Below are 15,608 nucleotides of genomic sequence, written 5' to 3'. Positions count from 1 at the left end.
TATTTAAAGCCCAGTCCCTGGGACTCTGGCCACATCCACCTCTCTCCTTCCCAGCATCATGGCCAATTTGTCATTCTTTCTAAATTTCTCAATTTCACCCATGAAGGCAGGGGGACCTTTTTCAAGGGAGTCATAGATTTTCCAGTAAGTAGTACTGGCAGATCACAGTTTTTCCAGCAACTTAAAAAGATATATAAATAATTTTAAAATTTAATGTTCTTCTCCATAGGAAAAAAAAATATCTGGCCTATCAACTGCAGAGATGTTAAGTGCATTTTAGTTCTCAGAAAATACACCGTGTGTCAGGTACATAATTTCATTTAGCCTATTGTGCGGAGCAAGCTATTGTGAGGGGGTCTGTCATGTCTCCATTATTCCCAACCCCTATTGGAGTTTAATCACATTCAGGGCTATTTGCAACTATGGTTTCCCATTTCAAATGACATTAGGTTAAAATTAAGCCTATAACTTATACTTTGGGATTTAATATGCAACGTTTTCCATCAGCATATTATACTGGTTAAGTTGCTTTTGAGCAATGTAAAGGAAAAATAAAATAAAAATATCCAACTTAGTGTGAGAACTTGAGAACCACTCATTTTGTAATTTTCCTGAAGGTCATGTCCAGTAGGGAAATACCTGGGAGGGCCACTCATCTTTCATTGGCGGTGTGGCTGGAATCCCATCAATCTCATACCAATGCCTGTGAAAAGGTCAACTGCCCCTCTCGAGGCAATGAGTGTTTGTTTCTTTTTAAGATTTTATTTTATTTTTAACTGTATTATTATTATTTTATTGTTAAGGAATCCAGTTCTATGACTGTCGTGAAATAGAGCCCAGGCTGGGTTAACAGTCATGAGTCTTAGAGGTAACTACACCGGACTCTAGACTTTCTGGTTATAAGCACTGGCTTCTCTCTGTACCTCAGCTGAAAACCCAAACTCATGAGGCCTCAATCCCTGACTCCCTATTCCCGGAAGATGCCAAAGCCAACTATGAGGAGGCCTTTTCAGAGGAGAAGACAACTTTGCTTTCCTTTTTGAGGCAGGCAGCAACCCCAAACCATGGACGGGTTGGGACCTGGGCAGGCCTCAATGGTTAAAGATTTTATCTTTAAGTAATCTCCCCACCCACTGTGGGGCTCAAACTCACAACCCAAGATCAAGAGTCACACACTCCACCAACTGAGCCAGCCAGGGGCCCCAAGGCAATGAGTCTTTTTGAAATAATGGTTTGGGCTGGCTCCCGGGTTCCCCGTGGTCTCTGACTTCACATAGAGCTGCCAGTGAGAATTGCACAGGTTGGGAATGGTGCCTCCTGGAGTTGTGCAGTGCACAGCCTACGTAACTATGGTTCTGCTTCAGGGAGCTTACATGGGTAGAAGAAGAGAATGGCGGAGTACAAATAGCTGGGAGTTTCTTCAACAGTGGTCCTGCCTTTATGGACACCGAGTCCCTCTTGGCTCCATTCCAATGGAGAGGGCTAAGGGCACTAAATGTGCCACTGCCACCATATGGTTCAAAAAGATCCCATATGTCATATTGACGGCTGGGTCTGTAACCATGATGCACAAAAAAACCCCACCCCCCCCAAAAAAAACCCCAGTAACAAAACAAAACAACAACAGACCACAATACAACTGTAAGTTTGCTCTACTTCTATGTGCTCAGAAAAATGGCTCCCAGGTCTCTACACAGGAAGCACCATAATCTCATGGTCGCCAGAGAACCCATGTCCTGCACACCCCCGGCTAAGGCTGAACCACTAGCTCCCACTGCTTATGAGGTACCACAACACCCAGGCGTTCAGGAGCCCCTTCTGTCACTTCTCTTGTCCACCCCCCCAGGCGCCTTGGGTTTTTCCTATACTTCTGCCCTCTGCCGAATGCTGGATTCAGTGTAGACAGCACTCAGTTCCTTGAGGTCCCTGAGGAGATTCTGGGTCTGTCAGAGAGAAACATCTACAAGGTAATGGCGTTCTCTTGTGAATCAGCTGTATGTTACCAAAAACCCTTACTATGGACTGAATAAGTGTGTCTTTCCCAAATTCACATGTGGAAACCCAAATCCTCAATGTGATGGTATTTGGAGATGGGGCCTTTGGGAGGCAGTTATGGTTAGATTAGGTCATGAGGGTGGGACTTCATGATGGAATTAATGCCTTAAAAAAAAAGATTTATTTATTAGAGAGAGAGAGTGCACAAGCCAGGGGAGCGGCAGGCAGAGGGGGAATCAGGCTCCCTGCTGAGCAGGGAGCCCGATTTTGGGGCTGGATCCCAGGACCCTGGGATCATGACCCGAGCCGAAGGCAGACGCCCAACCAACTGAGCCACCCAGGCACTCCTGGAATTAATGTCTTTATAAGAAGACCAAGACACTTGAGATCCCTCTTTCTCTCCCTGCCATGTGAAGATACAAGGAGAAGGTGGCCATCTATAAACCAGGAAGCAGGCCCTTACCAAGAACCCAACCATGCTGGCTTCCTGACCTTGGACTTCCTATCTCCAGGACTGTGAGAAATGTGTGTTGTTTAAGCCATCCAGTCTACGGTATTTTGTTACAGAAGCCCAAGCTAAGACAACCCTCTCCAAAGAAGACTGAGAAGAAAGGAAAATCTAACCTGGAAAGTTCTTTCTTCCTCTGATCTGAATCTGACTTCTAGCAGGTTTAGGTCCTAGTTTTGCCCTGAGGAACAATATGTATGTGATTCATGCTCTCCTACCTTCAGCCTTCACCTTCTGAAGCTCATTGTCTGGTTCTCTTCAGTATTTTCTTCCACAAGCTGAATTTCCCTAGTTCCTCCTCTGTATGGCCTGGTTTCCAGAAGCTTCCCACCATAGTTAGCTTGTTGCTCCGTGTTGATGTGCTTTACAAGACGTAGGGCCTAGAAATGACCATCCACCTAGACACGGTTACGTAGGAGCAGTCTCTATTTTCATGTGCATGTTAGAATTTTGACATAAGGTAGTTAGGGGATATTTAAAGTGCTTTAAGAATTGGCTTTTGAAAAATAGACTAGATTGGTACATAGACCAAAAAAAAAGGCTGTATTTGAGCTATTACTCTATGGTATGTGTTTTGAAGTGACCTACATGGCTACATTGGGTAATACCTACTAGAAGATCTGATCAGTCCCGTGTGACCTTTGGCAGGTCCTTTCTCCCATTTTGGGTCTTGATAACTTCATCAGGGAAATGGGGTGTTAAGTGGTGGTATCTAAGCTTTTCGTGGTTTGTTCTTCTTTCTTAGGGGCCCAAGTGTTTCCCAATAGTGAAGTGCAACCACCCAGCTCTGCTGCCCACAGACACACGGTTGGAGCTGCAGGACCAGATTCTCCGCCATCTCTCCTTGGAGTGAGAAATGTGGTGAGACAGGGGGGTAGGTGGAGGGAAGGGGCGGGGGCTAATCCTGAGTCCAGGACCAAGAGACCAAGGTTTATTCTTAGCTCCTTCATCTGAGCCAGACTAAGTCGGAAATTAGGGCAGAGGGAAAAGCCCCTTTCCCCACTTCCCTTCTTGTAGGTCTGTGCCAAGGCGGGAGACACTCACTACGGGTGATGGTCTCCTCGCTACGTGTACTCCTATTGGGGTGTCTCTCTTCTCCCCAGTATGTCTACTCACACTGGCATTTATGGGAGGAGAGGGAAGGTCTCCAGCAGTGCAAGGAAGGCGTGGCCTCCCTGTGCCACAACCACCTGTGGCCACACACCCAGGAGAGCTGAGTCTCAGTTTTAGCTTCTTCTATGCATCCCGGCCCCTCCACCCATAAAGTGACCCAGAATTTCCACTCTACAGAGTGAATGACCTATAGTCAGTCCTCATAAGACCAAATCCTACCATGTCAATGTGACTCTGGAAGGAGAGAGGAGCTGCCTTGTTTTTCACAGCTCCCCAATGGTCTCTGACCCCAAGGTGTTCTGTGTCTGCTGAGCTGACTTCGCTTCAGTGTTTTAGTTTCTCATTGACACTTCCACAGCCAGCCCTGTGCCCTGCCTCCTTCCCTCCCATGTCCTCCATCTCCAGGTGGGGAGCCTTTACTCAATCTTCTCTGGTCTAATCTAATCGCCCACAAGCAGCCTCTTCTGCTGCTTTCTCTCTCGGACAGACTTGATTTGTCTTGATGTGTCAGCCTTTGGGCCACTGAGGCCGTGCTGACCTCTTTGAGGAGCTTAGCTTTTGTGGTGCCCAGGAACCCACTCTCCTGAGGGCTCTATCACCCTGTTCTTCATCACAGCGGATGATGGGTTTTTCTAAAAAGGACCTGGGAGGGGCGCCTGGGTGGCTCAGTTGGTTCAGTGTCTGCCTTCCGCTGGGGTCATGGTCCCAGGGTCCTGGGATCGAGCCCTGCATCGGGCTCCCCGCTCAGCAGGGAGTCTGCTTCTCCCTCTCCCTCTGCTTGTCACTCCCCCTGCTGTGTGCGCTCTCTCTCTCTATTAAATTAATAAATAAAATCTTTAAAAAATATAAAAAAATAAAGAAGACCTGGGAGGGCAGCCCACACCATGACTAAAGCTGTCGACATCTCTCCTTTCTAAGGAGGCCTTTCTTTCTTTCTCCCTCCCACCTACCCGGCAAGGGCCAGGGGCCAGGGGCCAGAGGTGGACACTTCAGCTGCCATCGTATCAATTAGACAACAGTTCTTTAGACCCTGGACACGCTGACAAAAGGAGCAAAACATTACGTATCGTATCATGTTTATTATATTTTAATCCTATCCTATCCTATCCTATCATATTTGTATTCATTTGCTAGGGCTGCCATAATAAAATACCACTGAGTGGCTGGCTTAAATAACAGAAATTTATTTGCTCACGGTTCCAGACAGGAAGTCCAAGATCAAGGTGCCCGCAGAGTTGCTTTCCTCTGAAGTCTCTCTCTCCTCGGCTCGCAGGTGACCTCTTTGCTGCCCCTTCACATGGTTGTTCCTCTGTGCACACATCCCTGGTGTCTCCCCGTGTGTCCAAATCTCCCCTTCCAATAAGGACACCAGTCAGATTGGATTAGGGCTCACCCTAACAGCCTTGATTACCTCTTTAAAGATCCTATCTCCAAATGAAGCCACATTCTGAGGTACTAGGGGGTAGGCCTTCAATGTATGGTTTTGGGGGACACAACTCATCCCCTAACAATATTTTTTCCCAATCCCATCATCGACTTGTGCTGAGATCATAGCAAAAAGAACTGTCTCAAATTGCAGCGTGGGCGGTTTTCACTAGATGTAAGAAAGGTTCAGGCATAACCCAAATTCAGATCCTGGGGTGGAATCTCACCTGGGGTGAGGAAGAAGGAGTAAAGGTAAAGGCGGGCATCCCAGAAAATACACATTCCCATCCTTTTGGGATCCCTTCTAGAATTAGGTTAAATGAAATGATTTTTCAGTCCCGACATTCATTCATTCAATCATTTCATTTAGCAAACATCCACTGAGGCCTCACGGTGTGCCAGACACCAGGAATCCAGAAGCAAACCCATGAAGGTTCTTGCCCCCCAAAGGAGGACTTATGTGTACTGATGTCTAAACCCTGAACAGGATGGGAGGAGGGCAGGGGCAGCCAAAAGAAGTGTCAAGAATACTATGAGGCTTGCACAATAACGAAACCACAGACCTCAGCCCAGGATCAGCACAGGCTTGTGTATTTCCTTGCTGGCGCTCAGCAGTTCCCACACTCAGAGCAGCACCCTCTATTTGAGAGAAGCTTGTAAAAAGCATCAGCTCCCTGGGTTTGGGAGATCTGAAGGACCTCACACTTTGAGCCAGCCCAGGGGAAGCTGGAGACGTTTCTAAGCCCCGCACCTAGGGCCGGCAGGTAGGAGGGGGGCGTGGCTGGCCCTGTAGTGGAGTCACCGTAGCTACAAGCCAGGAGGTTTGGGATCCAGTGAGCCCGGACCCTGAGCCTACTATAGCTGCAGTCAGGCAGGCATTCCCAAACCAGACCCCTCTTCCCCTTGCTCCTCACCAAAGCTGAGTCACACCCACCCTGGGGAGCCCACCAGGTCCCTGGGATCTACTGCAGTGTGAGTGGCAGCCGGACGCAGAGGCAGGGCTGCCTGTGCCAGAAACATCAATCCACAAGGTACCAGACGCCTCTATCTGGAAGGTAAGCCTGCCATCTAGTGTCCAAGCCTGAGAGGCGCAGGGGCAAGCAAGCTCTCTTTGCCCTGCTGGCCGCGCTCAGCCTGCGGCTTCTGCTTTGGCCACCCTCCATGAAGGCACACCACTTTGCTGTCAGGGTGGATTTGATTTTTTGGAAACAGCTAAAAGTCACTCTAAGCCAAACGGTTACTGATGGGAATACAAAGAAATAACACAGATTTTCCTCTGGGGTTTGTAACCATCTAAAGGCAAGTGATTATTTTGAAGAATATATATATTTTCAGTGAATGTCTTGAGATTAAAAGTCTCATTATTTTATTATTTATTTATTTATTTATTTATTTTATTGATTTATTTGACAGAGAGAGAGAGACAGTGAGAGAGGGAACACAAGCAGGGGGAGTGGGAGAGGGAGAAGCACGCTTCCCACTGAGCAGGGAGCCCAATGAGGGGCTCGATCCCAGGACCCCGGGATCATGACCTGAGCCAAAGGCAGCCGCTTAACCGACTGAGCCACCCAGGTGCCCAAAAGTTTCATTATTTTAAAGCCAATAACGTGTACCATGGAATCCGACTAAAGCACATCTTTAGGGAAAATTTAAAATACATCTCTCCCCCTTCCCTCCGAAATGAGTGGTGGTGTGACTTTTTCCATGCAGGCCCGTGTTTTTGTAAGAAAGGAAGAACGGTTTCTTTGATTTAGTCAGCTGCTGAGCAGGGAGTCATCCATACAGCCTGACAGATGACAGAGCCCAGTCTTCCCTCAAGTGCTGGTCCCTCAGAACTGAGTATTGAACCCAGAGATTGGGTCTTGTTTGTCATGGGGCTTTCTTCAGAAGACTTCAGATCCAGGAAAGGGCTAATGGAGGGACACTAGGCAGGACGTCAGCTGTGTTCTTGTTTCTCAAAGGAGTGTGGAGCTCAGTGCCCAAGCCAGGGGTGGCAAAGGGCCTGGAGTCCATCTGAGGACACAGAGGGATGTGCCAGAAAGCTAAAGCATCAGAGTCTCGGCTATGTGGTCGTTGGGATCAGTGGTTGAATGGTTGCTGCTTCCCTGAAAAGCAGGAGCCTCAGAGTCCCAGACTGAGCCTGACTGAGGTGGGAAAGGCTAAAGAAAGTCCTCCCCAAATCAGCAAACTTCCTGAGCAGCTCTAAGCTCCTTGTGTCTTAGGAAAAGACTCCTTCTGCAACACTTAGAGCCCTCTTTTCCTGAAGCAAAAGGCAGACCCCTCTCCTAGGACCCTTGCTAATTTCAACATTATCTGAGTACAAAGGGTCATTTCAGTTGGACCAAGCCTGGAATTTAAGCTAGACCATCAGGTGTTGAGGAAGGTGAACTAATTTTTTTTAATATGGAACAAGGTCAGGAAAACAGGGCCCTCACTCGGCCTTGAGTGTCTAGCAACTCCATTATTCCCTTGATTAGCAGTCTGCTGGAGCCGGAAGAGTCCCAGCTCATAATCACAGAAAGAATAAAAAAGTTTTCAAAAATTACTAATATTCCAAATGAAATAATGGACCTAGGTAGCAATCATCAATGAATGCTAAAATCATCGGGTGAAGGTTAATGGGGAATTCTGTGGGCTGACACTACCTAAACCTAATGATTGATGTTGGCAACATTAAGTGTGAAACATCCAGATATTATATGTCTCACAGTAAAAGCACCACCCTATGAAGTATGGGTGCCTAAAAATATTGATCCTGAATCTAATCGAGGCCCTAAATATAACTATCAGTTTACCGGGAATATGGAGGACAGAGGAACATTTTATCTGACTCCACAAGAAAATAATCAAATACAGAACACAGACATTATACAGGACAAATGAGCCGGTTCCTCCCCAAATCAATGGCCAGGATGGACTGCCTCAGAACAAAAGAAACCAAGAGACACAACCATATGCAACATGTGGATTTTGAAAAAGCCAACTGTAAAAAAGGTGTCTGAGATAATTAAGAAATTTGAATATGGACTGGGTTTAGATGATTTTGAGGAATTATTATTAATTTTGTTAGGTAAATGACATTGCGGGATGTAAAAAAGTCCTTTTTTTTTTTTTAAAGATTTTATTTATTTATTTGACAGAGAGAGACATAGCGAGAGAGGGAACACAAGCAGGGGGAGTAGGAGAGGGAGAAGCAGGCCTCCCCGCAGAGCAGGGAGTCCAATGTGGGGCTCGATCCCAGGACCCTGGGATCACGACCTGAGCCGAAGGCAGACGCTTAATGCCTGAGCCACCCAGGCGCCCCTAAAAAAGTCTTATCAATTAGAGATACAGGGGCATCTGGGTGGCTCAGACGGTTAAGCATCTGCCTTTGACTCAGGTCATGGTCCCAGGGTCCTGGGATCGAGCCCCGCATTGAGCCCCACATCGGGCTCCCTGCTCAACGGGGAGTCCACTTCTCCCTTTCTCTCTGCTCTCTTCCAGCTTGTGCACTCTCTCTCTGGCTTACTCTCTCTCCAATAAATTAATAAAATCTTAAAAAATTAGAGATACAAACTGAAATTTTCAGGTGAAAAGACAAGCTATCTAATATTTGCTTAAAATACGCAAGCAGGAAAAAAGGGAAAGACAGATGAAATAAGGATGGCAAAATGTTGATAATTATTATTATTATTATTTATTTTTATTTTATTTTTTTACAGACTCCCTGCTGAGCAGGAAGCCCGATGTGGGACTCGATCCCGGGACTCTAGGATCATGATCTGAGCCGAAGGCAGTCACTTAACCAACTGAGCCACCCAGGCGCCCCAAAATGTTGATAATCATTGAAGCTGGGTGATGGATATAGGGAGGTCCTTTTATTCCAATTCTGAGTATGTTTAGAAATTCCCATAAACACACACACACTGTGGTGCCCCCGACACCCATGCAGATCCCAGTTCGTATCATATTATGTAAAATATAGCCTCAGTCTGGGTCTGGGGAGAACAGGTAGACTCAGATGGAAGAAGCAAGGAATGCCCTTGGCAAGTTTGGGAGACTGTTCCTTCAGGCTTTTTGGATTTGAAAAGATAACTGAAAACAGCAATGAGATAGATAGCACCATATACCTATTAGAATGGCCGAAATCCAGAACACCGACAAAACCAAATGCAAAATGATAGAGTTAGTCTATGATACTATCATAATGGATACATGTCATTATACGTTTCCCCAAACCCACAGAATGTATAAAACCAAGAATGAATCCTAATGTAAACTATGGACTTTGAGTGATAATGATGTATCAATGTAGACTGATCAGTTGTAACAAGAATACCACTCTGCTGGGGGAGGGTATGCACCTGTCAAAGCAGGAAGTATATGGGAAATCTCTGTATCTTCCTACCTATTTTGTTGCAAACCTGAAGACTGATCTAAAAAGTAAAGTCTAAGGGCACCTGGGTGGCTCAGCTGGTTAAGCATCTGCCTTCAGCTCGGGTTGTGATCCCACGGTCCTTCAATAGAGCCCCGTATGGGGCTCCCTGCTCAGCGGGGAATCTGCTTCTCCCTCTGCCTCTGCCACCCGCCCCTCCCCCACTCATGCTCTCTCTCACTCACTCTCTCTCTCAAGTGAATAAATAAAATCTTTAAAAAATAAAATAACTTTTTTAAAAGATTTTATCTATTTATTTGACAGAGAGAGAGACACAGCGAGAGAGGGAACACAAGCAGGGGGAGTGGGAGTCCCGATGCGGGACTCGATCCGAGGACCCTGGGATCATGACCTGAGCCGAAGGCAGACGCTTAATGACTGACTCACACAGGCACCCCTGAAATGATCTTTTAAAAGCTACTCCAAAATGGACAGAATTGGGACAAAATAGACTTCTATGTGAGAAGAATCTAAAAGGCTACTGCTTCTTGGCAGTGCTGGGAATTGGCTACTAACTAAGCCGAAATAAGCAGCATCTGTCACAGACACACACACAAGGACATCCTCAGGGCACACATCGACAAGTCAGGACAGAGAGGAGCAGATGCACATGTGTGCCGACACACCCATGTAAACTGACTACACACATGGAAACTGACCCTAGCAGAGACCCCAGCACAGCCAGCCCCCTGCACAAATGCCCGAATGCCCCCAGGGCACCAGAACACACCTGCTTCCCAGACACTGCTGAAATAGAAATCCAAAGACAAACAAATGAACTCAGTAGCATCGAACATTAACATGTGGCTATACAGAGGCAGAAGGCTTGGCAAATGAAAACCAAACTCTCAAACATCTATCCTACTACTATAGGAACATCTCGATTAACCTGAGGGTAAGTTTAAAGTTGTGTCTCCCCCCCAAAAAAAGCGTCCATAGAAAAAAGACAGCACTTGACTTTGTCGTGCTTCATTCTTCTCACCATACATTCCCTCTAAGAGACCTCGTCTAAACTAAAGCCTCATTCAGCACGTGTCCGCTAACCACTCCCAATTCTCGGGTCTCTAGCTCTTGCCTCTTTCTCCAGCTGCAGACTTCTATGTTCAATTGCTATTGAACATTTCTTCCTTTCTTAAAAAAAATATTTTATTTATTTATTTGACAGAGAGAGACACAGTGAGAGAGGGAACACAAGCAGGGGGAGTGGGAGAGGGAGAAGCAGGCTTCCCGCCGAGCAGGGAGCCCAATGTGGGGCTCGATCCCAGGACCCCGGGATCATGACCTGAGCCGAAGACAGATGCGTAACGACTGAGCCACCCAGGCACCCCTGAACATTTCCTCTTGGATGTCGTATTGTAGTTAAGGTACAGGCTAAGCTTATTTCTCCCTCCTGGAAAAATTCAGAGGTAGACTGCCCAGGGCAAGTGACAGGGCACGGCCACCTTCAACATTTTCATCTCTGAGCCCATGTTGGCTCCTTCAGTGCTGGTGATCTTTCGGCCAGTGGAAAGGAGAAAAGAGGCAGGAGAGGTTCATGCCCAATCCTTCTTTTATTTATTTATTTATTTATTAGAGAGGGGGGGGGGAGAGAGAAAGAGAGAGCGCATGCATAAGACAGGAAAGGGGCAGAGGGAGAAGGGGAGAGAGAGGGAGAAAAGCAGACTCCCCGCTGAGCGCGGAGCTGGAAATGGGGCTCTATTTCAGGACCCTAAGATCATAACCTGAGTCAAAACCAAGAGTCGGGCGCTTATCCAACTGAGCCCCTATGCCCAATCCTTCTAAGAGCAAGACACACATCACTTCTCACATTCCACAGGCCGGAGTATGGTCATATGGTTACTTTCTGCAAGGGAAGCTGGGAAGTAAAATCATTAGGTGGGGGGCCATGTGCCAGCGACCACTATCCTTGCAGAAGGGCAGAAAGGTATTGGGGGATAATCGGAACCCAGTTATATCCCTTGGATACCTCAAATTCAATATAAGTAAGTGTAAACTCATCATGTTCTTTGCCTCTGCTTCCAACAGTGCCTCCTCCAATCCCCAGCTTGACAGATACCCTACCACTTACCCAGCTCCCCAAGTCGGTTTGCTGGATATTGAATTAAATGTTAAATATTGAATTTGAATTTCAGATAAAAAAAGGAATCATTTTTTAGTATCAATATGTCCCAAATATTGCATCTATTTTTATCTGCTAAATCCAGCAACCCTACACCCAAGCCAGAAGCCTTAGAGCCACTCTGAATTCCTCCCTCCTTTCCCACTTTCTTTCTTTTTTTTTTTTAAGATTTTATTTATTTGAGAGAGAGATAGAGAGCATGAGTGGGGAGAGAGGCAGACGGAGAGGGAGAAGCAGACTCCCCACTGAGCAGGGAGCCCGGCACGGAGCTCGATCCCAGGACCCTGAGATCATGACCTGAGCTGAAGGCAGACACTTAACCGACTGAGCCACCCGGAAACCCCTCCCCTTCTTTTTCCCACTTTCAATTGCCTTCCAAGCCCTGCTGATTCTTTTCTATAATATTTCTCATTCTGTCCCTTCTTCTCCGAGATATCTCCACTGTGACTTCCTTGGTTTGGGCCATCACCCCCTCTCTCAAAGACTCCTGTAATTGCCTTCCACTTGGCCTTCCTGTTTCCAGCCTTGCCCCTTCTAATTCATGCTATGCACAATAGGTAAACTGGTCTTTCTAAAACACAAACCTGACCACATCACTCCTCTGCTTAAAATCCTTCCATTGTTCCCCATGGCTTTCAGGATAAACTTCAGACTGATTAGCCAGGCTGATAAAGCCCTTGATCGTTTGATTTCTCTTTCTCCCCTGATAGGCCTGTCCCTAACTTATTATTTTAGGCACATACTTTTGCTCCCAAAGCCCTTGATGCACTGTATTGCAATAGCTGACTTGTCTGTGTGTTTCCCCAAGCACATTATATATTTTCCTTCAGGGCAAGGACTATGTCTTATTCATCTTTATACACTGAGCAATCGGCACTAGTAAACAATTAATCAATGTTTATCGGATGAATTATGGTTTTCCAGCTTGCATTGTTCCTATTCCCATCCCTGTCTGGTTCAACATGTCTTAGTTGGACATTTTCCTCCATTCCAGATGTGGACCTTTCTGCACCAGTCTTAAGCCAGTTAAACCTTTATTCTCACTGAAACTCTCTGAGCTCTGATTTCCACGGCTCAACCACGATGAAAAAGCTTCTTGTCCACTCCATTACGCTCCTACCTAATGGACATTAGGATAAAGAAATGACACCTTACCGAATGAGGCCCTAGCCAGTGCTCCTCCTGAGCTGAGTTTCAGATCATGATTCCAGCTGACATTGGGCAGCTGTTAGATGAGAGTTTCTCGCCTGCCCTCCCAACCCCCACAATTTGCCCCCAGCCCTTCCTCATCCCCTGGGGAGTAACTTCTCTCTCTCTCTCTCTTTTTTTTTGTTTTGTTTTGTTTTGGGCCACAGCAGTGTTTAGCAGGAGCTGGCAGCCATGCCTTGTTTGCGCTGTGATCTAACACCAGCTGACAGGTGGGTTTCGGGGTGTCTCTGGGGCCGTGGCCTGTTTAGTGGATTTACCACTCTAAACTCAATTACAGGAGACTTTCATGTTCCACAGGCAATTCCAGTCCCTTTTTGATAAAAACTCTGGGGAGTAAATAAGTCAGGATGGTGATAGGGGCCTGCCATTTAATATTCATTGAAGTACACATGTTTGGAAATTGGAAGCAGAGTTTAATCCATTTTCATATTTATATCAACATGAAGCTTTAAAAAGGACCCCTCCTTTTCTCCACCAATCTTGTCAATTCCTCCTCTGGAAAGATAAAGGTAAACTGGATATAAACTTTTTTTTTTTTTAAATTAGAAATATGCAAAGTTATAATAATTAAAGTGTGAGCTTCAGATCTGTTCATTTTCAACTAAGAACTAATTCTTGCATTTCATTTGAACTCCCGGGAAAGGCAGGTAACAGATAAACCAAAGTCATTGCTGTTTCTGATGGCTAGACTTTTGGATTTGACTTTGCTACGGGAGCTCAGTGAAAAGCAGATGTTGGGAATAGAGAGATCTCAGCTCCAAGATCTTACAATTTAGGGGAAGGTTTCACAGCCATTCCAAGTAATGTAAAAGCACTCCTTTTAAAATAAAGGCAAGGCTCACAAAAAAATAACAGGCGTTCATGCTCACCAATAAAGGTTACAGGACTGTTCAGTGAGGGAGACCCGAAACCTGGGGAGAAAGAGTTAACACAGGGAAGGGGGTGATGTGTTGTTTTGCTGTCCCCCCACTCTACCTTGTTTTTTTTTTTTAATGTGGATGAATGTTTAAGTATGGCGCTGTGGTCAAAGGCATCTCTTTTAATAATGCAACACACAGCTTCCTGAGGGGACAGCCGTTGATTTGGAAACTGAATATGGTGCACTCTAAATTCTCCTCCCCAAGGAAGGCTGACTAACTGATAAGTGCCACGAGCTAGCATGGGGACTCATTCTGTCAAATCAACTTGCTGGAAAGGCCCCATGCAGGATCTGCTCCAGTCTCTGGGAGCTAATGTGAGCAGACACTTGTGACATTAGACAGTGCAGCAGGCCTGGCGTGAAGGAAAAGTTCACCAACCGCCAACAAGGTGGTCTTTAGATGACAAGGATAAAGAAATCAGTGCAAATTTGTTAATGTAATAACTTGGAAAAGTATGCTTTCAAAAAAAAGCCACTCTATGGGGAGAGAGGATCAAAAGGAAGAAAGGCAACAACAGGACTTGGAAGCTTTCTTTGGGCTTTCTGTACCTTTTGTGATATGGCCTTTTCTCCTGGTCCTTTTTCTCTACTGGGGAATCTTCAGTTACATGAGTGAGGCCCACTGCACAAACCACTGCTCCATCTAAAACCAAAAAACAAATAAAATAAAATAAAAGTAAAGAAAGGAAAATAATGAAGAGAAAAGAAAAGAAAATGCTCGTGCTTTTGCCTTACTGGGGTAAGTAGCATGTCTCCTCTTTCAGATGGGTGATCACCTGACTGTTTCTGAGAATTCTCATCTGTCTGATCCCGGTGCATTAGTCCTGGAGGAAAACTGAAGCAACTGTTATCTGGGAAGAGACATGGAGATAAGATGTTACCTGTGTGTCTGACACAAAATGTAAGTAGATGTCTGTAACTGGATCAAGTATTTTAAGAATCAAATAGCACTACAGGGAAAAAAATGGAGTTATTGATATCAGATAGAGGAATTTAATGGTGTTGAGTGTCTGATTCAAAGAGGTGGTTCTGCCAAGATTTTTCCCCCTTGGTGGGGTAGTATAGCACACTTCTTCCATATTTAAAATAGAAAAAAAATACATAACTTTGAGTATGGTGAGCTGAATCAGCTCTCCCTTGGCAGCTGAAAGAGCAAGGGCTCTGGAGAGAGATACCCTGTGTTCAGGTCCTGGCTCTGCCACTGATTAGTCTGTGATCTTGGGAAAGTTATTTCATAAAAACACTTACCTCGTAAGATTATTCTAAAAATACCTGCTTCATAAGAGTCTCATCACGAGTGAATACATGTGAAGTTCTGAGTTGAGAGTCTGGAATATACTAAGGGCACCATAAATTTGGCTGTGATTATTATTTAAATGAGTTTCCATAGGTTCTTTTTTGAAATCCAAATTCAATTAATTAACATATAGTGTCTTATTAGTTTAGAGGTAGAGTTCAGGGATTCATCAGTTGTATATAACACCCAGTGCTCATTACATCACCCAGTTACCCCAAGCCCCCACCCATCTCCCCTCCAGCCACCCTCAGTTTGTTTCCTCTGGTTATGAGTTGGTTTCCAAACCCAAAAGACTCCACCCCAAAACTTCTAGAACTCATACAGGAATTCAGTAAAGTGGCAGGATATTAAATCAATGCACAGAAATCAGTGGCATTTCTATACACCAACAACAAGACAAGAAAGAAATTAAGGAGTCGATCCCATTTACAATTACCCAAAACCATAAGATACCTAGGAATAAATATAACCAAAGAGGCAAAGAATCTGTACTCAGAAAACTACAGAGTACTCAAGAAAGAAATTGAGGAAGACACAAAGAAATGGAAAAATGTGCCATGCTCATGGATTGGAAGAACAAATATTGTGAAGATGTCAATGCTACCTAGA

General features: G+C 45.5%; 1 long non-coding RNA gene across 4 annotated transcripts in view; it reads right to left on the bottom strand.

Annotated features, from left to right (window-relative positions):
• LOC115936614 (uncharacterized) overlaps nt 1–15,608 on the bottom strand; it is an 88,674-nt gene that overhangs the window by 41,427 nt on the left and 31,639 nt on the right. Inside the window, exons 4-7 of one of the 4 annotated variants that reach the window (XR_004072028.2) lie at nt 14,438–14,553; nt 14,252–14,345; nt 13,653–13,694; nt 13,176–13,278 (exon numbers count right to left, since the gene is read on the bottom strand). This is a non-coding gene — a long non-coding RNA (uncharacterized LOC115936614). Of the gene's footprint in view, nt 1–4,811; nt 4,970–13,175; nt 13,695–14,251; nt 14,346–14,437; nt 14,554–15,608 lie in introns of those variants that run through there. The other 3 variants (XR_014149260.1, XR_014149261.1, XR_004072029.2) reach the window with 3 other exon arrangements.

Source organism: Leptonychotes weddellii, chromosome 10 (assembly GCF_054177405.1).
Source record: "Leptonychotes weddellii isolate Sample4059 chromosome 10, ASM5417740v2, whole genome shotgun sequence".
Classification (NCBI taxonomy): domain Eukaryota; kingdom Metazoa; phylum Chordata; class Mammalia; order Carnivora; family Phocidae; genus Leptonychotes; species Leptonychotes weddellii.
The sequence above is the reverse complement of the archived record's forward strand: the minus strand, read 5'-3'. Positions and strand labels throughout refer to the sequence as shown.